Raw genomic sequence first — 25,239 nt, forward strand, 5'->3', positions numbered from 1 at the left:
AATACCTACATTTATGGGGACACAACAAAATGAAGTATTTAGGAGTATGGGTTAAAAAGGATTTTGTCATGGCATATAAAGATATGTGGGAAAAGACTAAACAAAAGATAATACAAAAACTGAGAAATTGGAAGCTCTTATTTACGGATATGGATAGCTAGATGCAAGCAATGAAAATAGTTTAGTCCTTATACCTTTAAATATAGGTCAGGCATATTTTTATCAACCAGAGGAGAAGTTGTAGACAGTAATTAATAAAGAGTCGAAAAATATTATCTAGGAGGGAAGAGGGAAAGGATCAAGTTGGATAAGTTGATAATTCCAATAGAAGAAAGTGTTTTAGGATTATCTGATTTGAAGGGATATTTTAGAGCTTCACAGTTAAGGATCATATACAAAACACAATCAGAAAGCTATAATTCAAAGTGGAAAGGGATGATGATGAAGTGTGGAGGGGATTCAAGAGATAAGGGAACGGATTCAAGAAATAAGGAGAAAATGGGATTTTGGATGCAAATCTTTAAGCAGAATCGTAACAGCCATACAGAATATTACATCCCAAAAATTGCAGAAAGTATTCTAAGAACTAGGAGATCCTGCCTATAGGGATGACTGCAATTAGGAGTACAGAGAATAGACAAGAGGGGGCTAGAATTTACTGGAAAAAAAACTGGCAAAGGAACCACGTTATTGGGAACAGATTACTAGAAAGGGAAAGGTGATATTATAGGAAGAAAACAAGAAGACATTTGGACTGCAGGCTAGAGACTGCCTTCATTATCAGGGACTGATAGAGTACAGGCAAAGAGAAAGGGCTAGGGGAATCCTGCATGAAACACCTGCTCTGGCAGAGTTTTTAGCTGAATCTAGGACTAAGGGATAATTAGTAGGACATATAAAATATTGCAAAATTACTATAGGAATCAATCAGAGGAGGTTAGAAAAGATTGGGAAGAGAGATTGGATAAGCAATTCATAAGGAAACAATGGGAGAACATATGCATGGCTCCTAAATATGCAACAGAGTCTAGAAAATTTAGGATTTTTCCCTGGAAGGGTTTGCATAGGTATTTTATACCCAAAGCAGACTCCAAAGAATTTTTCCTCAGGTAGATGGCAAATGCTGGGGGTGTATTGGGAAAGAAATATGTAATTGCGAGCATATGTTTTGGGAGTATAATAAGTTGGCAGACTTTAAGAATTCCCCATCAGTGTACTCTGTCAAGAATATTGGGTGAGCAAATGGATGTAACTAAGGAAATTATTTTTTGATCTGTAACACAGGATTTGACTTGCCTAGACACAGTAAGGTCTTGTTAAGTTAAATTCTGGTGGCTGCCAAAAAAAATACTAGAATGTAGAAGCCAATGTCTAAACCAACTGTACTTGAAGTAGTAAAAACGTTTCCAGAATTCATATGATATTAAAAATTTATGTTGATAAAAAGGTATGGAATAGGATATGAGGTGCTCAAAGCTCACAATATTTGGTATCCTACAGACTGCTAAGAGGTGACCTGTGTCTGGCAACACAAGGCATCCTCCAACCTTTACTGATGGATTTGTTGTATATCAGCATGTCAAATAGCATTAGAAATGCTCAGTCTATGAATCTAAATCTCTTCTGCAACATCAACAGACTGGATTGAAAGGACAGGTATATCTTTCAAAGGATACCACTGCTATGGAACAGATTCTCCATCCACATAAAATAAAGTTAATCTCTGTCCATTTTCAAGCACAACTTAGATCTGTGGATGGGAAACAGAACATTTACCCCAGGTCTGCCCCCTGTACTAATGGACAGATACAGCTCTTAAATGCTTTATCACATGCATGTGTACTCTCAAATTATCTACTGTGTGATCCCTATTATTCTCTTTAGGAGTAATATGTAATTATCAACCATGGGATGGGTAAGGTTGATATATATAACCTAATGGGATGGGTTATTTTGAGTATAAAAAGAGAAACTAGCTAGGCTTACAATGGTCCACAAGGGCAGCTAGCTTATTACTTACCAGTGAACCTATGAACTTGTCTTTGAGATTCCACTGAAATAAAAGAAAATAAACTAGTATGTTTACCAAGTATAATTATGGTCAAATTATGGCAAGGAAGGTACAGTGAATTATTACAGACAACAAAAGTTATACCCCCCCCCATGGAGATACATCCCATTTGATAAAAGACTGCTTGAAAAAAATAGGAGTACTCACTTTGGGCCACGTGGACATTTGATGGAAAAGGTATATTACAGGTGGGACTGTCCTTTTCTGCTGCAGAGATAATACTCCTAGTAACAAATCTGCTGCAAAAAGTGAAATTATTGAAATTAGAAATGCACAAATTGAAGATGGAAGTATACATGTTCAAAGTGAAGCTATACTTAATGAAAATAAACAAAATGTGCTACTATAAAATGAATTACTACTAAAAAATAAAAATGTTAATATGATAGGGGGAGACAGAATTGTATTTCATTTAGAAACAATGAACAAAGAGGCTGCATTACAATTTAATGATGACAAGTTCACAGGTTCATAGGTACTTACTAGACTATTGATCTGTTACTGTTTTTGGAAGCCTAGTCCTGCATTCCCATGAAGCTTTAGCCCTTATATTTTAGATATGAATAATCCAGAGATGAGCAGAGCTTTTACATGCTGCCCCTATACATGATAGATAAGGCTGATAAATTAGGGGTGAATTTGTAGTTACCCATCCATCCATTTTTTCATATTATATCTGAGTAGTTTAAGACAACTTTGCTTTGTAGACAGGAAGACTATTCCAAAGAAGTGGTATTCTCTGTGATACATATCTATCCCTCCAACATGTTCTATTAATGTTGCATAAGAAATTTAGAATTATTGAGCAGTGGTTTATGTCTCCCAGTGGACTTGGAAATGTGCAGTAGGTCTGACAGGATAGGATCTGCTAAAGCTCTCTACATGAGGCAGAAATTGCCCCTCAGTAGCCTATATAACAACAAGAAGAGGAAGAAGGCTTTGAGATGGTCTGCATACTTTTTATGGTTTAGGCCATTGATTTTCTTAGTAAGAAAGCATTGTGGGTGTTCAGGTTGTGTCAAATATTTGGATAGGTACATACTGAAGATGGCATCATATTCAGTGATTGACTTGATGAGTGTGGAATACAGGGGAATAATCATATGCCTGGACCTGAATGCCATACCCTTAGTAATAAGTTGTGTAATGAAATAGTGCTTTCTTACAATGGATACATGGTGATTGCAGGACAATTAATTGTCTACATAGGTTCCAAAATCCATAAGTACTAAATTAATCTTCAGGGGTGTGCTGCTTGCTGAAGGATGCTATTGACATTCAGTTTTAATTCATGGTTTTGACACCAACTATTGATTTGAGAAAGGCCCACACAGAGGATTTCAATGTCTTCTGGGGACATGATGATGGCACCAAGTTTACAGTCATTTGCGTACTTGGTCAGCCATAAACTTTTAACAGTAGCTTTGACCTCTGAAAAGTAATGCCAAAGATGAATGGTCCAAGGACTGAACCCTGAAGTACACCTGGAGCAGGTAGAGCAGGCCACCTTAATTTCCTGGGTTCTATTTGTGAGCCAGTTTGCTATCCAATTAGGTATATAGAGATTATGATTTAGCTGGAATAGTTTATCTATGATACTTGAGTGTGGGATGGTGACAAATTCTTTTGTGAGGCCTAGATATGCAGTGTGTACTTATCTGCCATCATCGCTTGCTTCATTAACTTTCTCTAAGAAATTAACCAGGGTAACTAGGTAGGATCTGCCCTCAGCAAATCTGAACCTAGCTAGAGTCAAGAGATTGTAGGTTATATATGTTGTTATTGTCTTTCTGCTTTTCCTGGTTAGGGGTCACCACAGCGGAACTCCAGTCCGCTAATGATTGGCAGTAGATTTTCACGAATGCTGAGGTGCCATCTCGACGTTCAACCTTCAATGAAGGCATGCCCATTTATGCATGTCTTTCGAACGTCCACCCAACTGCGGGGAGGACATGCAGACTCCACACAGAAGGCACTCCCTGCACTCCAGCTGAGAATTGAACAGGAGAACCTCTTGCTGTGAGGCAACAATGCTACCGCTGTACCACCACGGAAGTCTGTCTTGTAGGTTATATAACCCATAAGTCTGACCAACCTCATCTGTAATGTTATGAAAAGGATTATTACTGAATTAATAAAGATATATATATATATATATATATATATATATATATATATATATATATATATATATATTTATTTATTTATTTATTTATTTATCAATTCAGTAATGATCCTTTTCATAACATTACAAATGAGGTTGGTCAGACGTATGGGTTTATAGGTGCCTGAGTCCACTGATGTCCCATCATTATGTATGGGGATGACAAATGCTGTCATGCATTTGTTCTGAAGTTTGTTTGCAGGCTGACATTGAATAACCCCTGTAGGGGGTCTGACAGGTCCTGTTTCAGGCTGAACAGTAAGCAGCCTGGTATGTTATCCAGACTCATAGAAGCAACATTCTTGGCCTTGTTTAATGTCCTGAGGACTTGTTCATGGGAGAGTTGAGGGAGAGGTGTAGATACAGGTAAGATATCTGGGAAAGTAGAAGGGATAAGTCATGAAATTAGAAATAAATGTATCCGCTAGTAGACTGACTGTGTCCTCTGGGTCTGAGTGAGCAGTTTTTTACTAAGTAATATAAGGATAGTTGCTTGGACGTGATTTAACTGTTTATGAGTGGCTGAGGAGGGGTTGTGTTTCCAATTATCTCATATTTTATCTCTTAGCTTTAATACATTTTTAAGATCTTTTGTCATCCGGCTGTAGTTTTGTGTTTGAAGAGTCTCATGATTAGTTGGAAGATTTTTTTTTTTTTTTTTTTTTTTTTAAGATTGAGTAGCTTGACTGTAAGGTTTTCAGCTGCACAGCTAAATCTTGAGAGGAAAGAAAGGAAGTTCAGTTTAGTATAAAGAGGTGTGATTTGAGTTTAGATATATTTCTGAAGTTTAGATCTGAAGAGACAGACCATTGGTTGGTTTTTGATTGCAAGGTTGTGAATGTTGAATGCACTAGTGCAGTAGTCACTGAAGGTGGATGAGTAAAAGATGCCTACGATTTTGATGGGTTGTTTGGCTATTAGCAGATGAAGCAGTGATTAATGATCTCAGAGGGGGTTAGAAATTTTTGAATCACTAAGGATTTTGGTGAGGTCTATTCCTGCCAGAAGTTCAGTGATGTTCATTGTATTGAGTCCAAGTAGGTTAACATAGGTCTTGCTATTCAGCTATGGATTAGACTTTGCTTTTATTTGATTTAATACCACCAGCACATATATGGCACCCTAAATATTGAAGCTCTGTTTTATTAAAACATTTGTCTTACTTTAACTTGAATTTTTGATTCTTGTGTAGCACTACCTCTAACCGGTAATGCAGCTAGGGCAGGACAAAAGGGATAAGTGCCTCTGATGCACACTGTTAGGGGAATAAGCAGATATCTGATCCATTTGCTCTTTACTGCATACCATCTTTAAAATGGATTTGTGGTCAATCCTGAGTGCTGTAGCCCTCCGTGTGGTGGTTTAAACTGTGGCAGACCTTTATGCTCATCAGTAATGATGCTATTGAAGGGAGCCATATAGAGTGAATCATGCAGCTGCTTATCTGGCTCAAATACCAAAATATCATCTATAACAACAACAAAGGCATCCATAATCTTAAGCAATTAAGTAATTTTATATTGCAAATCCTTAACTTCTGAGGTTATACTAAATATCAGCCTTTTAAATCAGCAGTTTCCCAATGCAGCAATTAATGTTGTCAACATTTGACTTTCTTTGACTAATGGAATTTTCCAGAAATCGCTAGACGCATATAGTATCCAAACCGCTTTTGTGTTAACTAACTTGGGTGGTATGTCTTCAAAATATGTAGTATGAAACCCTGAAGGATAATAAGGTTTAGCTGTTTCAAGTCAATACAAATTCTCCCTTGATCTCACCTGATCATTCTTTTTAATTCCTGAGACAATGGCAGCATACCACTCAGCTGGTTCAGTAATACTATTAATAATATTTAGGTATTACATTCATTTTAGCTTGACTTTTATTTTGGAATAGTGACTCAGAAACACATAACTAAACAAATTAGTTTAAAATTTTCATTCTATGTTCAGTATCATATATTTTCAAAATACAAGAGTAAAATTATAATACCGCGGTGGTATGGGGGTAGCGTTGTTACCTCACAGCAAGAGGTTCTCCTGTTCGATTCTCGGCTTGGCTTGGGAGTGCCTTCTGTGTGGAGTCTGCATGTCCTCCCCGTAGTTGGGTAGAATTCGAAAGACATGTGTACGTAAATGGGCATGCCTTTTTTGAAGGTTGGGTGTCGAGCTGGCACCTCAGTGTTTCGTAAAAAAAATCTACTGCCAATCATTAGCGGATCGGAGTTCCACTGTGGCTACCCCTTACCAGGAAAAAGCCGAAAGACAAACAACAACAACAAGAGTAAAATTATACAGCACAACAGTGTGAGATGTGATGTGGCTGCCAAATAATGCTTAGACCTCCAGCTCATTTCCTGGTTGACATTCTTCTGGTTTCCTCCACTACTTTAGAAAGCATACAGTTGGTATAGATGCCCCTAATACAGGTAAGTGAGAGGGAGATAACTGTAATGATTGCATGTGCGTGTGTGTGTGTGTGTGTGTGTGTGTGTGTGTGTGTGTGTGTGTGTGTGTGTGTGTGTGTGTGTGTGCGTGTGTGTGTGCATGTATGTGTGTGTGTATACATGTGCATGAATGTGTGTATATGACATACAATAGAAAAGTATCCACTACAGAATGAGGTTCTCTGGGTAAACTGGCCATTGAGCGATCCAATAATGAGAGCAGAAGGACATGCACGAGTATGCAGACACAGAAGTGTCCGTGGAATGCAAATCACCTCATAAGCTGGTGAAATCCATGCAAAGGAGGGTAATTTGTGATCCAATAAGCAGAAAGGCAACTGTGTAGGTGTCGTGTTGATGTCAGAAATGTACACAGAAAAACAAAACATGTACCGAAATGTAAATTTTAAACAGGTGCTGTAAATCCCAAAATATAAGGTTGGATCCTGCACTGTAGGGATGCAAATGGCCAAAACTATGGCCAGTGAGTCCAAAAAGCAATGCACATCAATAAAAAATATTATTTTTTTAATACATGTATTATGTTTGGGTGGCACGCAGCAACATGCAAACATGCCGTTATGCAAAAATATAAAAATTATTAAAATGTTGAAAGACCAAAAATAAGGCATTTGCAAAAATAATGCATTATAGTGCCATGTCTGTAGAGTGTACAATGGTAGGTTGCAGTGGTTGCTAAGGGGGTAGGCCATGGAGTAGTGAAGTATCCAGGGTATATTCAAGTCGGTGTATGCAAGTGAGCTGGGATTACTGAATCGCAAAAAGTGCCACTTTATCCACAGATACAAGCCGTGCTAGGGCTAGAACCATGCCGGTAGTAGTAGAACAGGTAGCAGACATCAAAAGGAGGTGTGTCACACTATGTTTAAGTGGATTGGAGCTCAGCAGCACCTGTTTGCACTTAGCTAAGCACAGTTAAGGAGGGTGATGTGTCCAATGCTGCTGAGCTGTGTTTAGTCCTGTGGTATGTGTTTTAGCTGGTTTAAGAAAAGCTGAGCATGCCCATGCATGGAGGAGTGTCCAAACTGCTGAGCACTGTTTATACTAGCACCATGGGTTTGTGTGCCGTGCCACAGTGCTTAGCAGCGAAAGAATTAAAAACAAATTTAAAAAAAGGAAATAACTAGGGGAAGCCAATCAAGTAAAAATGACTGATAAGCCCTGTTCAACAGACACTAGCCCATTCAAACCCCCAATGATATACCTGTAAGGTGGAATGCATCACAGTGAGCCAATCACATGGGCTGCATCTGCAGCACACCACTATAAAGTATGTATACACCCTACAATCTGATTTTTCCTACATACTCTGCACTATTGGAGTACACACTTGGGAATTTTAACTGACAAAATGATAGGGGCTCCTGCTGCTCTGCTACATCTGTATGTGCTAGAGGCTGAGGTTAGTGCTGATGCTGATGGTGACAATAGGCCCAGATTGAGAATGAGAACAGTGTTCAGGCCCAGGGTCTACTTCCATGGACTACATGAGGTGGAGATTGTAGAGAACTACAGGGTGGTCAGAAACATACTAGAAGAACTCACTGAACTCTGCTGCCCTCAATTCAGACCCAGAGCCAACAGAGGGGAAACCATCCCAGAGGAAACAAAAGTATGTATAGCCCTTAGAATATTAGCTACAAATTCTCTTCAAAGACCAACTGAGGACATAACGGGGGTCTCATAGGCATCTGCATCCAGGGTACTCCACCAGCTCCTGGATGCCATGCAAGCACATGCCAGTGAGCACATTTATTTACCTCACACCCCTGAGGAGAGGGTAAGCAATATGCATCTCTTCCACCATGTAGCACACTACCCTGAGGTACTGGGTGCCATAGACTGCACTCATGTGCATAGGTTCATAGGTTCATAGATTAGTACTAAGCTGTCAGAAAAATATGTATTAGTAATATGATTAGTGCATTTAAGGCTTGAAAAGGGTTAACACATTTATTCTATTTCACACTGCATAAAATCTGTACGGATTACAGAAGCTTTCTAACCTTGTATTGTCATGAAATATGCTCAGCTATTGCTTATGCTTTGGAAATTTACAGGAAAGCAGATAAGTTCTGCTTGTGTCAGGAAAATAATGAATAGATGTATTAATGTTATGAGATTTAGACAAGGAGTTCCGCTTGTGCTGTGAGAAAACACACAGCTGCAGAAGCTATAGATAATCAGAACAAAGACTGCTTGAAAATATGAACTACAATCAGCATTTGCTTGTGTCTAAGTTAGAAAAGTACCTTGAAATGTAACACATGTATTAGAACTACACAATAAAAGCTTGTAACGGGCTAAGGTCCACCAAGGCCAGGTTGTTTTTCTCAAAATGTTTTTCATAAATCCAGTCATGTCAGCAAAAAATCTGAGTAACATCTACTGTAGAACAATACTGAAAGTTGTGTTTGATTACGTCAGCCATAGAAGGCAATGTCTTGTAGAACAGTATAAGAATAGCATACTTCCTGTTAGTAGTTAGGCAAAATCCTGTATTTGCATGTTTTTGTCTCCTTGCAGCAAGTTATTAAATGTGCCTTAACTGAACCTTACGTGTATTGGTCTTTGAAGTTTTTTCCTTTGACAGATTGGTCCTTTGGACCGGAAATCCTCACTTCGTCTCGGATCAGACAGGCCAGGTGGCTTGAAACCATACAGGGAAGAAACCACATTAGTTCTTCTTATTTGAAAAGCCCTCCAACTGAATTGTTGTACAAAAGAGGCCAGCCACTTTCTGATCTGCGACTGAAGGACGGGTTTTCACGAACCAGGTGATCAATCACGAAGGCTCAGGTAAGGTGAATCTACTTTTTTCTGTTTTTAGATCAGGGACTAGATTTTTATTGTTTTTGTCAGGACTGTATTTTTACAAGTCAGGGACAGAAAAGATTACGGTTTTGTCATAGATCAGGGAAAACAGAGTAGGTAGGCAGTCATTCTGAAGAGACTATAACAAAATCCGTGGTACCACATTAAAAATAAGAAGGGTTACGTAACGTTCAAAAGGTTAGAACAAAATGGGTAATAATTGCACAAAAAGACCCCAAAATCTGCCGTTAACCGAAGACGCGAAATACATGCAGTCACAACATACTGATAATATTAAATTCTTCTCAAAATGGGTTAATAAGTATGAATTTGATGATAAATTAGAAAAATCTTTGCTTGTTAAACTCGTGAAACAGCTTAAAACCGATTCCAGAGGTCGGGTAAAAAAGCAGCGCCAATTAGGAATTCCTCAGGCACACAGATGGATTGAGGAAGTAAACCGTAGGGAACAAAAGAATAATGATTCAAAAGCAATGTTTTTAGATAAGGAGGACAATAACTTAGTAATAGCATCGGCCCCTCCGCCTCCCTTACTAGAATATGAAGCAAGTGAACAGGTTAGAACACCCCCACGATATCCTGCTGTCATTGTAAATAGAGACACTACGAAAGCAAAACCGTTTATTAGAGATCCCATCGAGACCAGGTCTAAAACACGGGCAGGTAACTCAAAAGGGGACATTGAATTATATCAAATGAGTAGGAATTCACGATCTATGAGTGAAGAAGAAATATGCCCACTTATAGAAGTGCCTAATCCTCAGGCAGAGCAAGAAGGTCAGGACCCAACTATTCTAGTGTATAGACCCTGGACTCCGAAAGACATCCGGAAAGCCACTGAGGGAATTCCCCATCCAAAAGTTAATTTTAGAAAGTTCCTAAAAGATTTACAAGGAATGAGACTAAGTTATAATTTAAACAGAGAAGATGTAGAAAAAGTAGTCAGACAAATTGCTGGACCAGATTGGCACATGATTAGTGGCATCTGGAATCCCCATGACGCTGCGCTCAGGCCCCTCTCACATAGCAGCGCAGAGCTAGACAACAGAGTGAAAGGTCTTACAGACTGAATCTCTGAGAAATGGAAGCCTAGGGCAGACTGGACTTGCATTAATCAATGCATCCAACAAGAAGGTGAAACTATTGACAGATATTATGCCAGACTGTTAGAATGTTGGGATGGGAGGGTAGCCTAATGGTTAAGGTGTTTGCCTTACAAACACAAGGTGCAGGGTTTGAGTCTCACAAGGGAAGATGGCTTAAAAAAATGGCTTCTCGGCAGTTAAGTTAATAAACCTCCTACTTAATAACCATTGTGGAATGCAGGTTCCTGAAGATCAGACACAAGATTCCCCATATGAGCAGCAGTTAAAGAATGCATTTTTGAAAGGCAGCATTGCATCCATAAGCAGTTTTATTACAAAGCACATGGTAGATCATCATACAAGCAGGTTACAGTCATTACTTGAATATGCTAGGCATGCCGAAAGGCACTTTAATAGCAAAAAGAAAAAGAAAGCCCAAGTATTTTCTGTAGAAGATGGAGCAGAAGTTTATGTAGTACAGTCCAGGAAAAAGGGCAAGAGAAATGCCCAGGGAAACAAACAATCTGATCAGCGATCAGAGGACTTTGAAGGGTGAAAGAAAAGGGGTGAATGTTTTAAATGCGGTAAAAAGGGACACTTGGCAAGGGATTGCAAGAAAAACAAGAAGGCAACCATGGAGGAAGACAAGGAGGGTGAGGACTGACTATATGATAGTCAAGAATCACTAGAAGGTGACAGCAGAGAAAGGACAAATGAGAATGTGATAGAGGGAGTAGAGAATGTGACAGAAGAAATAGAGGAAGTGCAGGAAGTTACGGATAATGAAGAAAATGAAATATTGGATTTAGCTTTATTGAGCTTAGAGCTCTATTTAGCAGACAAAAAACCAGAAGTTCCATTCCTGGTAGAAGGGAGGGAAGTCAAATTCTTGTGTAACTCTGGGGCGTCATGGACCCTGATACATCCCTCCAAACTGCCAGAAAATTCAGAGTCACCTGATTACATACTAGTGAAAACAGCTAATGGACAGCTGTATCGGGAGCCCCTTTCTCATAATATTGTAATAACTGATCCTGTTCCAGGATTGACCCAGAAAAGCAAAATTGTTGTTTCTGCAAAATGCCCAGTAAATCTCTTGGGCAGAGACCTTATGCAGCTATTTGGTATAGCAGTAGTTCCAACTATGCAGGGTATGGAAGCACAGCAACAAATTGATACCTTTGCAGTGCAATCGGAGGGCGAAATGTTTTATTGGTACAGCCAGGACTTGATTACGACTGGTCCAGGGGCAGTGACTGAAGAGTTGATGAATGTAGCCATCAGCAAGTTCCCCTCCCTTGACATTGATAAACAACATTTGTTGTACTGTACTCTGTATTATTGTAACACACCAGGACCTGATAAGGAATATGAGCAAGAATTGTTTAGAAATCGTGCAAATGGATTGATATTACGTAATCTGTACTGGGACATGGAAGGGAACAGTGTAGCCAGCTGTTCATTGCCCCAGGAGTTCTTTGCACTCTATAAATCTAATTGATTACCACATGTTAGCTTAACTAAGGACAAGAATGTAAAATGGGTAGCCTTAGGAGAAAAAGTCACGAGATGGGAAAAGCAGACAGAGTTAGAACTGTCAGAACAGGGAATACAAATGCAGAATTTGAATTGGATAACTCAGACCCACCCAGCCGTGCACTTGCAGTCTAGCAAGGACAGCTGATTAGCGCTCCTATTAAAGGAGGAAGAGAATGCCTTACAGAATATACCAGAAACTCTCTGGTCAACAGGAATATCAGATGTAGGACTTATTCGTACAGCGGGACCAGTTACTATCACTCCAAAGTCAGCATTTAGACCACAAAAAAGACAGTATCCCTTAAGAAAAGATGCAGAGGTACGAATCAAACCTATTATAGCAGCTTTACTTAACAAAGGGGTGCTGGTGGAATCTCCTGATTCACCATGTAACACACCCTTATTTCCTGTTAGGAAAGCGAATGGAGAGTGGCGTATGGTCCAAGATTTACAAGCTGTAAATGACGCAGTAATACCAAGGACACCTACGGTGCCAGACCTACACACTCTGTTGAACGATTTAAAACCTCAACAGAAATATTTTTCTGTGGTAGATATCAGCAATGTGTTCTTTTCAATACCAATACTCCCTGACAGCCAATATTGGTTTGCATTCACATTTCAGGGGAAAAGGTATACATATACGCGACTACCACAGGGATATTGTGAAAGTCCGACAATATTCTCACAAGAAATGGCAAGCAACTTGGCAGGATTTACCCCACCAAGAGGCAGTCAGATTCTACTTTATGTTGATGATATCCTGCTGGCGGCCCCCACCCAGCAAGATTGCAAAGAAGATACCATAGCGCTATTACAATTTTTAGCCACTGAGGGACATAAAGTAAACAAAAATAAACTGCAGCTTTGGAGAAAACAAGTTAAATACCTAGGATATGTAATACCCAAAAAGGGTGGGACATTAGATGAGGACAGAAAAGTAGCAATTTTACAAGCACCAAAACCCACTACCAAGAAGGAAATGATGTCCTTCCTGGGTACGACTAATTTTTGCCGGAGCTGGATTCCAAACTACGCCTTGGAATCTGCACCGCTGACTAACCTGATATATAAAAAGCCTATGGCAGCACAGGATTTGTTACAATGGACACCAGAAGCAGAATCTGCTTTCTGCAAACTGAAACAGTTAATAGCGTCCTCATTAGTTTTAGGGTTACCAAACTATCATAAACGTTTTTTCCAAACTGTAGATTGTAAGCAAGGTTATATGATATCAGTGTTAACACAGCAGCGTGGGGACAAGCAATGCCCTATTGCTTATTACTCATCACAACTTGACCCAGTGGCACGGTCTTTACCCAACTGTGTACAAGCAGTAGTTGCAGCTGCAATGGCAGTACAGGCTTCGGCCTCAGTAGTTTTGTTCCACCCTCTAACATTGAGAGTGCCTCATGCAGTCATGATTATTTTACTGCAAGAGAAGGTAGCATATCTTTCCCCTGCTAGGCATCTTTCCTGCATGACTATATTGTTGAGCCAACCTCATATGACAATTGAACGATGCACGACTTTGAACCCTTCTACCTTGCTCCCAACCCCTGCAGATGGCACACCACACAGCTGCCTGCAGGTGATTGAGCAAAAGACACTGCCTAAAAAAGATCTCACAGATGTCCCCTTGGATGATGCCGAGGTGACATACTACGTGGATGGCTCATGCAAAAGGGATCCCTGCAGGACAGAACCTAGTAGGATATGCAGTAGTTTCTGATACTGAGACTATAGAAGCGAAACCTTTACCACACAATTTATCTGCACAGGTAGCAGAATTGATTGCCTTGACACGGGCATGTACCTTAGCAAAGGGTAAATGTGTGAACATTTTTACTGACAGCCAGTACGCTTTCTCTACTGTACATGTTTTTGCGCAACAGTGGAAAAATTGAGGAATGATAACATCTACTGGCAAACCAATCAGTCATGCACAATTTATTTTAGATCTTTTAGAATCTATTCAGTTACCTCAGAAAGTAGCTATTTGTAAATGCACAGCTCATACCAAGCAACAGGATAGGATTTCAAAAGGTAATGCAAGAGCTGATGCAGCTGCAAAGCAGGCAACTTCAGAAGTATTTCTTTTGAATGAGGAATTACAACCCTCTGAGATTTTAGACTTAGAAATGTTAAAGACAATGCAGACACTTACTATGCAGGCTGAAAAACAAAGATGGGTAAAACGAGGAGCAATTCTCGAAAAGGGGCTGTACATCTCTAAAAAGGGGAAACCGATATTACCATCTAATTTGTTTAGATATGCAGCTTTGTTGAGCCATGGGCAATGCCATGTCTCAACAGGGGGGAAGGTACAGTTGGTGAACCGAATGTTCACGACATATGGATTCTTAAATTACTCTAAAAAATGTTGTTTAATGTGCCACGTTTGTAATAAACATCATGCACAAGGGGCGTTAAAGCCCAAGCAAGGGAGTTTCCCTACACCACCATATCCGTTTCATACTATCTGTATGGATTTCATAGAATTGAACAAATGTGAAAATAAGAAGTATTGTCTTGTCATTGTAGATATGTTTTCCAGATGGGTGGAAGTCTTTCAAACTAAAAATCCAGATGCGGCTACCATAGCAAAAATTCTTGTTAAAGAAATCATCCCTAGATTTAGCATTCTGGAAAGGATCTACAGCGACAACGGTACACACTTTGTAAACCAAACCATACAACAGTTAAGTAAACATTTTGGTATTTCTTTAAAAAAATCATTGTGCATATCACCCGCAATCTGCAGGGTTAGTGGAGAGGCATAATGGGATTTTAAAGAGTAAGCTAAGGAAGTTAATAGTAGAAACACAGAGAAATTGGGTGTACTGTCTGCCCCTGGCACTGTTGAGCATGAGAACTGTTCCAAATGCAAAAGGACTGACTCCTTTTGAAAAACTATTTGGAAGGGCTTATTATATACCTCAGTGGAAACCTCTCATGCCCGCAGACCAGGAAGCCAACTGTACACTAGCAGAGTATATGAGAAATTTGTTGAATTCTAAACATCTGTTGCAGTCAAATTCTGTTTCAGATAAAGAACAAACCAGACCATCAGAAGTGGCAGTGGCACCAGGTACCTGGATCTGGGTGAAAACAATAAAGAAGAAGAATTGGGCATCACCAAAGTGGGAAGGTCCATATCAAGTGCTTCTGTTGACACCCACTGCAGTCAAGATCACAGAGCGTGCCTCGTGGGTCCACCTGATACACTGCAAACTAGTTGCTTTGAACTGGACAAAATCTTGTCACATGTCAAGAGCAAAAATGATAGAATCCAGAACACACAGGAATGCAGAACAACCATTTCCTCAGAAGTATTGCATAATCATCCTGTTAACTGTACTAGTGACAATAATCTTTTTGTTGTGGCCATTCCTTTTTCCAGCCACACAAACTGAACTGAATAAACGTGAAGTGTTACTCATAGACTGGCACCCAAACTTCAACACTTACCAGGCAATTAAATATGTGTATGCTGAGACTTTCAATGTTTCGAATTGCTGGATTTGCACAGCTTTGCCGACAGCATACAGGGGATTATTAATGACTGCAGTCCCCCTAGGGGTCAACGAGACCTGGAAAAACTTGATTTATGATACCTCAACCATTACATCACAAGATAAAATAGCATTGCACTTGTCTGTTCCACAAAAGGGAACTGTGTGTTTTTATAAAAATGATACTGTTCAGGTGGGTTGGAGCAATTGCAATGTGACTGTTTCTTATAAATGTTACACTAAAGCTAACAATGCAGGTTCTTACTGTAATACAAACTATGATTCATTTCTTGAATTGATGCACAAAACAATTGAAGTAAAACATAATTCTGTTCTTTATAAACAACTGTCTATAATTGATAGAAAAATGTTTCATGCAGGGCGAGTGTATATTCATAGCAAAGTTACTACTAAAGTAGAGGACTGTTATTTTGTGTGTGGCAGAAAGGCATACAAATGGTTACCTGAGAATTGGTCTGGCAGTTGTTTTTTGGGCTACCTGGTTCTGGCCATATGACACACTGCAGTTTTACCTCGAGGAAAAATTCGGAATGTCCGAGAGGTCGTCAAGAAATCCATCAAGAAACCTGAAAAAACAAAGTGGGGCAAATCGATGCACGCTGGAAAAACCATCATTCTATAGGCAATAAACTGACACACATGGACTTGAGTGACAGTGTTATATCGTGGGCAGGCATATCACCAGCATATGGAGCAGTGAAATTGATCTGGGAGCTGAGAAAACTGTCTAAACTTCTCGAAGTAATGAGCAATGCAACTTTTTCTGCTCTCGAATTGGTGACTGATGAACTGAATGCCATGATAACTGTAGTGCTTCAAAACCGCATGGCTCTCGACTTCACGCTAGCGGTGAGAGGCGGTACTTGCACTTTAATCCAGCAGGAGTGCTGTTCCTATATTCCTGACCATAAACACGAGATAGATAATCATCTTGAGGTAATTCAGCAAGTGTCGGCCATGACCAAACCAGGACCAAACCCACTGATGGACTTTTTCCAGAAATGGTTTGGGGGGTGGAGTACCATCCTAATGAACATACTGATTGCCATTTATGTAGGAATGCTCCTATTGGGAGTATGTGTTTGCTGTGGCATCCCCTGCATGAAAAGACTGATTAAAGACTTTATAGATATGTCAGTTTCTGAAATCTTATATCAAAGTGCTGAGTTTGAAGAACTATTGAAAAACTAAAATGCTTTCATAAGTTTAAACTGAATGACTCTCTTAACTGCAAATCCTGAGTAGGAAGAGGTTAGGAGAAGAAAAAACTGTTTATGCTTATTTTGAAAGTAGAATAAAAGTATTAAAAGGGGGAAAATGTCAGAAAAATATGTATTAGTAATATGCTTAGTGCATTTAAGGCTTGAAAAGGGTTAACACATTTATTCTATTTCACACTGCATAAAATTTGTATGAATTACAGAAGCTTTCTAACCTTGTATTGTCATGAAATATGCGCAGCTATTGCTTATGCTTTGGAAATTTACAGGAAAGCAGAAAAGTTCTGCTTGTGTCAGGAAAATAATGGATAGATGTATTAATGTTATGAGACTTAGACAAGGAGTTCCACTTGTGCTGTGAGAAAACACAGCTGCAGAAGCTATAGATAATCAGAACAAAGGCTGCTTGAAAATATGAACTGCAATTAGCATTTGCTTGTGTCTAAGTTAGAAAAGTATCTTGAAATGTAACACATGTATTAGAACTACACAATAGAAGCTTGTAATGGGCTAAGGCCCACCAAGGCCAGGTTGTTTTTCTCAAAATGTTTTTCATAAATCCAGTCATGTCAGCAGAAAATCTGAGTAACATCTGCTGTAGAACAATACTGAAAGTTGTGTTTGATTACGTCAGCCATAGAAGGCAATGTCTTGTAGAACAGTATAAGAATAGCATACTTCCTGTTAGTAGTTAGGCAAAATCCTGTATTTGCATGTTTTTGTCTCCTTGCAGCAAGTTATTAAATGTGCCTTAACTGAACCTTACGTGTATTGGTCTTTGAAGTTTTTTCCTTTGACATAAGGTAACTGCCCTTGCGAGCCATTTTAAGCCTAGCCAATCATCCTTTGTGAGACTCACACCCTGCACCTTGTGCTTGCAAGGAAAACACCTTAACCATTAGGCCACCCTCCCAAGCCATATCAAAGCACCACCCAGTGAAGAGGGCAGAGTCTACGTCAACTGCAAGGGGTATCACTCCATCAAATGCCAGATCATGTGCAATGCCCAGGGCATTATCATGAATGCATGTGCTGACAGCCCTGGCAATTATCACAACTCTCACATCTGGCATGCATCACAGCTGTACCAGATGTTTGCCAGGGGGGACATCCCATACCGCAATCTACTGGGGGATGCTGGCTATGCACTGGAACCAAGGATGATGACACCCATCAAAAATGCAACACACCTACCAAAAAAAACTCCATAATGAAGAATACACATGAACTAGGAACATCACAGAGACTGTGTCTGGGCTGCTCAAGTCACGGTTCCACTGCCTTGATATATCTGGTGGAGCCCTGCAGTGCTCTCCAGCCACATGTGCACACATGTTCACAGTATGTGCCATGCTACATAATATGATCCTGTGGAAACAGCTGTGGCAGGAACATCACAAGGAAGAGACACACAGCCCCCTACCAGTGCCAAGGTCCCCACAGCCACAGGGGGACACAGAGGAGGAACCCCCTGAGCATGTCCCTGTAGGCAGATGTAGGCATGCCCAGTATGCCCTATCCTTGGCAAAGAGACAATTCATAGTACATGCACTGACATCCTAGGGACCTAGGGACTGACACCTCACTCCAACTCACTTAAATACTAAAAAGGATGTCAGCCACAGCATACAACCTGTACCTTAGCATGTATTGGCTGTGTACTGTGTGCATCTGATACAGTCAGCCCTGAAGCACCATTATATCATCTTCTGCAGGTACAAGGTAAGTCACTCTTTGTTACAACAAATGTATGGGGTGCCACACTATGGAAGCATAGGTATGGACCTGCCGCATGTATGTAAGGGAATGGAGTGGGCACCATCATACCCCTCAAATGTGCAGAATGCCACAGAATGTCGGCATTTTTGCCGCATATTTATGGTCCATTTTCATAACATTGCATTTTTCTGGCAAACTAGTGGCAAATCAGTAAAGGTTGATGTGAGAAAATAATGACAGACAGTTGAGATGCACACTTCATACCCATAAGAACATTCATGCTAATACAAAACCTTTTATTCCACAAATTGTCTGTTTATAACTGCAATATTAAAAACTTGTCGCTATGTTTGTGCCTGTGTCTGTGTCCCACTTTTATATATGGCTTTGTCCAGATTTCTGGCTCTAAGAGGTTGAGATGTATGGGCACCATGTAGCCTTATAATAACAATACAGTACAAACCATCTGAGGACCACAGCAAACATATGAGGTGTAAGGCTGGACATCCTGCATACAGGTACAGTCAGAGGTGTGAAATCTGTAACCTTGTGTGTGGTGTTACATCACATACCCCACTCAAAGCATACCTATAACTACATAGACCAGCAACTGTAGAGAAAACCAGGAACTGGAGCAGGGCAGGAAAAAGGCCCACATATAAGAAGAAGGAGGAACTACTGGCCAGACAAATGTAGAAAGTGTAGAATAGAACAGTTTGTGCAGTACCATGGTTTCCCGGCAGTGTATGGAGTCAGTAACCCAAATGTCTGTCAGTGGTTCCTCATGTCAATCTCTAATGATCTGTCACTGATGTACCAGGAAAACACATTGCCACATAAAATGTACCAGACATATGATGCAAAACCCTGTTCAGTCTAATATACTCAGTACACACCCTAGATATGAGTCAGATATTATGGCCAGCACACAGCCCGGAAATCCCTCAGGCATCATATCAGGGAGGTGCTGAACTGTGTAATCAGGTGCAGCAGGTGCAGCAGCTTATTGGCTGTAGCACACAAAATCCCACACTGGAGTACAGCTTGGACTGACCTGGAGTGCCCTTGTAAGTACTGATGGTCACAGTGGGCATGCTCCTACACTTAGCTAATGTCAACTAATGTCAACCCATATCTAAACCGACATCTGACTATAGAACTGAGATGTCCATATATCTGTATGCATACAGACAGCTATGTATACCTAAGTGTCTCTCCCCATTTCCATCAGTATGTGGCACAGGCCAAGAGACAAACTAAACTCAATAGACAAAATTACTTCCTCAATATCCAAAACAAACATTCAAAAGATCCCCAACAGTTTTGGCATACCATTGACTCCCTTCTAAAACCAGGCAAAACTACCATTCCCACTCCTAACTCCAAAAATGACAACAAGGACATTGCCTCCCAATTCAAACACCACTTCACAGAATCCATCTTAATACTATTCTCCCAACTATTCAAAAACAGCCCTACATATAACCCAATCAAATGCCCTGACAACATCCCATCCTTTACGGTCTCACCCCTTCCCACCTCAACAATTAAAAAACACCTCCTAAAACTGAATCCTACCACCCATGCCACTGACAATCTACCAGCCAACTTCCTAAAAATAGTTGCTGAATCCTTATCCTACATTTTTCTATTCTTATCAGTCGCTCCATACAAGAAGCATATGTCTCACAGCTATGGAAGGTATCATACATTATTCCACTATATAAAGGTGGAAACTCTTACGACTACTCAAATTATCACCCTATTACCATTCTATCCCCCTTATCTAAAATACTAGAGAAATGTATACATTCTCAGGTAACACATTTCCTAAACTCACATCATCTACTCTCTCCCACACAGCATGGCTTCCGACAACACCATAGCACAACCACCGCTCTGCTCTCTTTCACCAGTCTGATCAACCAACATAGAAATAATAATAACTTTGTATCTGCAATATTTCTAGACCTCTCCAAAGCATTTGACATGGTTTCACATTCCTTACTTCTAGACACCCTGACATCCCTATCCTTTGCCCCTTCCGCTATAGCCTGGTTTAAAAGCTATCTGTCAAATAGGCAACAATCTGTCCAATGGCAAAGTGTACTATCCCCTTTACTCCCAACTACCATAGGTGTACCACAAGGTTCCATATTAGACTCACTTTTTTTCTCCATATTTACCAATAATCTCCATACCACCGTACAGCATGCTTCACTTATACAATATGCTGATGATTCAACTCTTATCTGTTCAGCTCCATCACTTCCCACCCTATAGCATCTCACCCAAGAAACCTTTAGCTCTGTGTAAAGTTGGATCACTCAGATCCAACTTATCCTAAACCCTAATAAAACCAAAATACTACTTTTCACCCCCAACAAAACCATTTCCACCTCTCTATCCTTCACTATCTCCTCCAAAAGTTACACTATTATCTCTCCCTCTGACCATACTAAACTCCTAGCCATTGAAATTGATAAAAATCACACTTTGACATCCACATTTCACAAAATATCAAAAAAGTCCATAAAAAATGGGAACACTATATAGGCACAGGAAACCCCTCTCAAAACAAGCACAGATTACCCTAGCCCAAATTTACCTTTTGTCTACCCTAAAGTATGCTGCTCCATTTCTTACCCAGCTTAGAAAACTTGACCTTGCCAGACTGGAATCATGTTATAATAAAATCGCCACGTTTGCAAACAACTCCACCTTTAGAACCCACCATTGCCAGGCTGTAAGGGAACTGGAATGGCTGGAACTTCCCCAGCTGCTATCACCAATTAGTCATTGCCTACAGTGTGGTGACACACCCAGAAAAAAACCCTGCACTAGGCCAACTTCGCACCCACTATAATACAAATCATCCTCTCCAATCTTCCGACAAACCCCTCCTCTGTATCTCTAGGGCTAACAATACTGCAGGAAAAGCACTGTTCTCCCAGTCCATAGATAGAACCTGGAATAATCTTCCTCCTGCTCTGATTTCTACCCCTACCTCTGCTCACTTTAAAAACTCACTTAGAACACACTTAAAGAATAAGTGGCTATGCCCATGTATTACATAAGTCCTCAAATTCTTCCACTTATATACTTCACTTCCTAATATACCTACTGTAATATATATTACAGTCTAGGTCTTCTTCTAATGCTGATTGAATTTGTATACTTATTCTGTTATTAACCATGTGTAACTATTTTTCCTGTATATATATATATATATATATATATATATATATATATATATATATATATATATATATATATGTCTTGTTATGTCTTCTGCTGTATACTGTATTTTAACATATTGTTTGAAAATTCTCTGAATACTGTATTTTAACATATTGTGTAAAATTGTACTTACTGTGGAGCTTTTCTCCCCGGGCCTCCTCTGAAAATGGACATGTGTCCAGTCAGACCATCCCGGCTAACAAATGTAAAATAAATAAGTATAAGATATATATAGATCTGTAGAGTTTTATATAGACAAACACACATACACACACACACACACACACACACACACACACATATATATATATATATATATATATATATATATATATATATATATGAGTCTACTACGGTAGATTGAAAACTCACTTGGCTGAAAATTAAATTACTAGGACCACTTCACTGAAAGCTCACTTCACTGAAAACTCATTTTGTTGAAAGTCATAAATGGCATTTTCTCCACTGAAGTGCGACCCTGGAGTTAGTATATAAAGTAAGGGGGGTGAGGGGGGCGTAGCCCCCCCCCCCACATATTATACACATTTTAAACTATACACAGTGATACTTACAAGTGCAATAAATGTTTCCAAATAATATATAATATATTTATATATATAATATATAACCAAGGTATGTGGAGGCTTCACCCCCAAACCCCCTAATGTGGGGGGCTGTGCCCCCCCACAACCCCCTTACTTTATATACTAACTCCAGGGTTGCACTACAGTGGGGAAAAGGCCATTTATGACTTTCAACAAAATGAGTTTCAGTCAAGTGAGTTTTCAGTGAAGTGAGCTTTCATTGAAGTGGTCCTAGTAATTTCATTTTCAATCAAGTGAGTTTTCAATCAACCATAGTAGACCCATATATATACATATATATATATATATATATATATATATATATATATATATATATATATATATATATATATATATATATATATATATATATATATATATATATATAGGTAACATATATATATATATATATATAAATATATATATATATATATATATATATATATATATATATATATAGACAGAGATAGCGGGAGAGAGAAAGAGAGAGAGACAGAAAGGCATAGAGTGATGTATTGCTGCAGCCACTAATACACTTATTGTAACCAGTGGTGCATGCCATTAGTACAGTGCGCTGTAGTGTGTAATAGTAAGTAGGTAGGGATTCTAATCTCACATCAGCTACCTTGTGTGTGTGTTTGTGTAGATATTACACATACAGCAGTATGCACATGCCCAACAGACTTATGTCTGTGCAATAGTCACTCATTTTATGGCCCTGTTCCCCAATGACAGTGGCCTCTCTGTCAACAGCTAATGATGTCATCCACCCCAACAGAAGTGGCAGACACTCTCCAAATGCATAAGCTCCATGGTGCATGCGATAAGTACATAGCACTACCATATACACAACTAGATAGGTAGTATGTCTAATACCAGCAATGGCAAATCAGTGAGTGTGTATGTGTAAGTATATCCCCTTGAAGTAGTGTGTACATCTTGCCTATGTGTGTGCAATGCCCATACATTTTAAGGCCTGTGTCTAGAGGTTCTAATCTCAAAACTAGCAACTCTGTGAGTGTATGCGTGTCTATATGAATATCCCCCTGCAGCAGTGTGGATGTCTTTCCTGTGTGTGCAACAGTTATAACATTTTAATGGCCTATGCAAACCTGTTAACCCCCCATTTGCAATCCATTCAGTGCCTACTGATGTCATCCAAGTCATCCAATTTAGAAGCAAAAAAAAAAACACCAAAACAGAACTGACATAAATCAGCAAAGTAATAAAAAGAAAAAGATCGGGATTGCAATGCTTTGATGACATAATACAACAGTTTGCTGAGAAAAAACCACAGGTGGCAAGACAAATTCAAGGAACAAAATATAATCCACTGAGGCAAGTTATAATCCACTGAGACAAGTTTTAATTCCTAAAAACAAGTTATGCAAGCACTTTCGTCTTGCTTCTATGAGCAAGACTTCATCAGGCAAACAGAACTAATGTAAAATGCAGCTATTTAAAGTATAGCTGTTTAAAATGTCACATGCTAAATATCAGTTAGCTTCTAAAAGCAAAAGTACAGATATTTAAAAACATTTCAGTATAAATACAAATACTAAATAATAAGCTTGAATAAATAAGCAAGCATGAATAAAACGGACCAAGAATAAACATGCGCACTGAGGATGGCCTGATTTTGAGAAAATGATATAAAAACTTTGTTTAAAAACTGTACTAAATAAATAATGTGCAAAATGAGCAAGTCATTTAAAAGAACTAACCACTAGTAAAATCATATATCCCCTATTACCCAGCCTGTCAGTTAACTAATATAATACAAAAAATACAGAGAATGTAAGTATTTCTACTAAGGTTCAGTGATGTAAACAAACAACAAATGTACAGAAGAAATGTTCAATTACCTCTGCAGACTCTTCAGTTTTAAAACACAAGACAAAGAACATAAATCATTTAGCCCTGGTACAGTATAGTATAGGCATATTGCAGTTTTCGTTGTTGGTGTTTCTTTCCTTTAGTATAGGCATTCAATTTTATTTGCCATAATAATTTGCACAGTTCTAGTTCTAGCTTAAGGGTGAAGATCCCCCAGGATCTTGTTCAATCTGATCAATCACCCTAAACGTGAAACCATGCTGAGGGTGTTTGTGCACATACTTAGCCAGTGCATTCTCCAGTTTTAACTTCCTCATGCTGTAAATATGTTCATAGACCCTGTCCTTGAATCTATGATCAGTCTTACCAATGTAGAAACAAGGGCAGAGGCTACAGGTTGCTAAATAGACCATCCTTTGGTGGCACAATTAAATCTTTTATTTATGTAGTATTTTCTCCCTCTAATGGAGAAGGTATTTCCCACTTCCATAAATCTACACTGGGAGCGACTCTCACATTTCTACATGCCTGGGTCTCCAGCAACTGGAATCCTACCCCTCTCCAACAAACTTTTAAGGTTCTGCCCTCTTCTATAGACAATTCTGGGTCTGGGTTCGAGGATAGAAGTCAAATTTGTATCAGAACAAGGTGACTTTTTTTACATCATTCAGTATCGATGCTAAGTTAGTACGACAAATTTTATATAAAAATTGGACTTTACTTAGTTCTGATACAAAAAAAACAAAAAACTGGTAAGGGACAGTAATGACTAGGGTCTATATTAGAACACCGAACTTTCAAAATTTCGAGTGTTCTAATATCGACCCATTTTCAGCAAATGCTGAAAATATAGAAGAAACAGAAAACCAAATTTTTTTCCTAGGGAAGAATTTGGTTGTCCGTTTCTGTTGCTTTGGTATTTTCAGTGCTGTGGTGGAAA

General features: G+C 39.2%; 1 long non-coding RNA gene across 1 annotated transcript in view; it reads right to left on the minus strand.

The window, feature by feature from the left end:
- Positions 1 to 25,239, minus strand: part of LOC122796015 — a 264,662-nt gene that overhangs the window by 92,186 nt on the left and 147,237 nt on the right. The window contains exon 2 of the long non-coding RNA XR_006363885.1: positions 2,219 to 2,310. This is a non-coding gene — a long non-coding RNA (uncharacterized LOC122796015). The remainder of the gene's footprint in view (positions 1 to 2,218; positions 2,311 to 25,239) is intronic.

The sequence above is a fragment of the Protopterus annectens genome, chromosome 2.part2 (assembly GCF_019279795.1).
Source record: "Protopterus annectens isolate FY-2018-M chromosome 2.part2, PAN1.0, whole genome shotgun sequence".
Classification (NCBI taxonomy): domain Eukaryota; kingdom Metazoa; phylum Chordata; order Ceratodontiformes; family Protopteridae; genus Protopterus; species Protopterus annectens.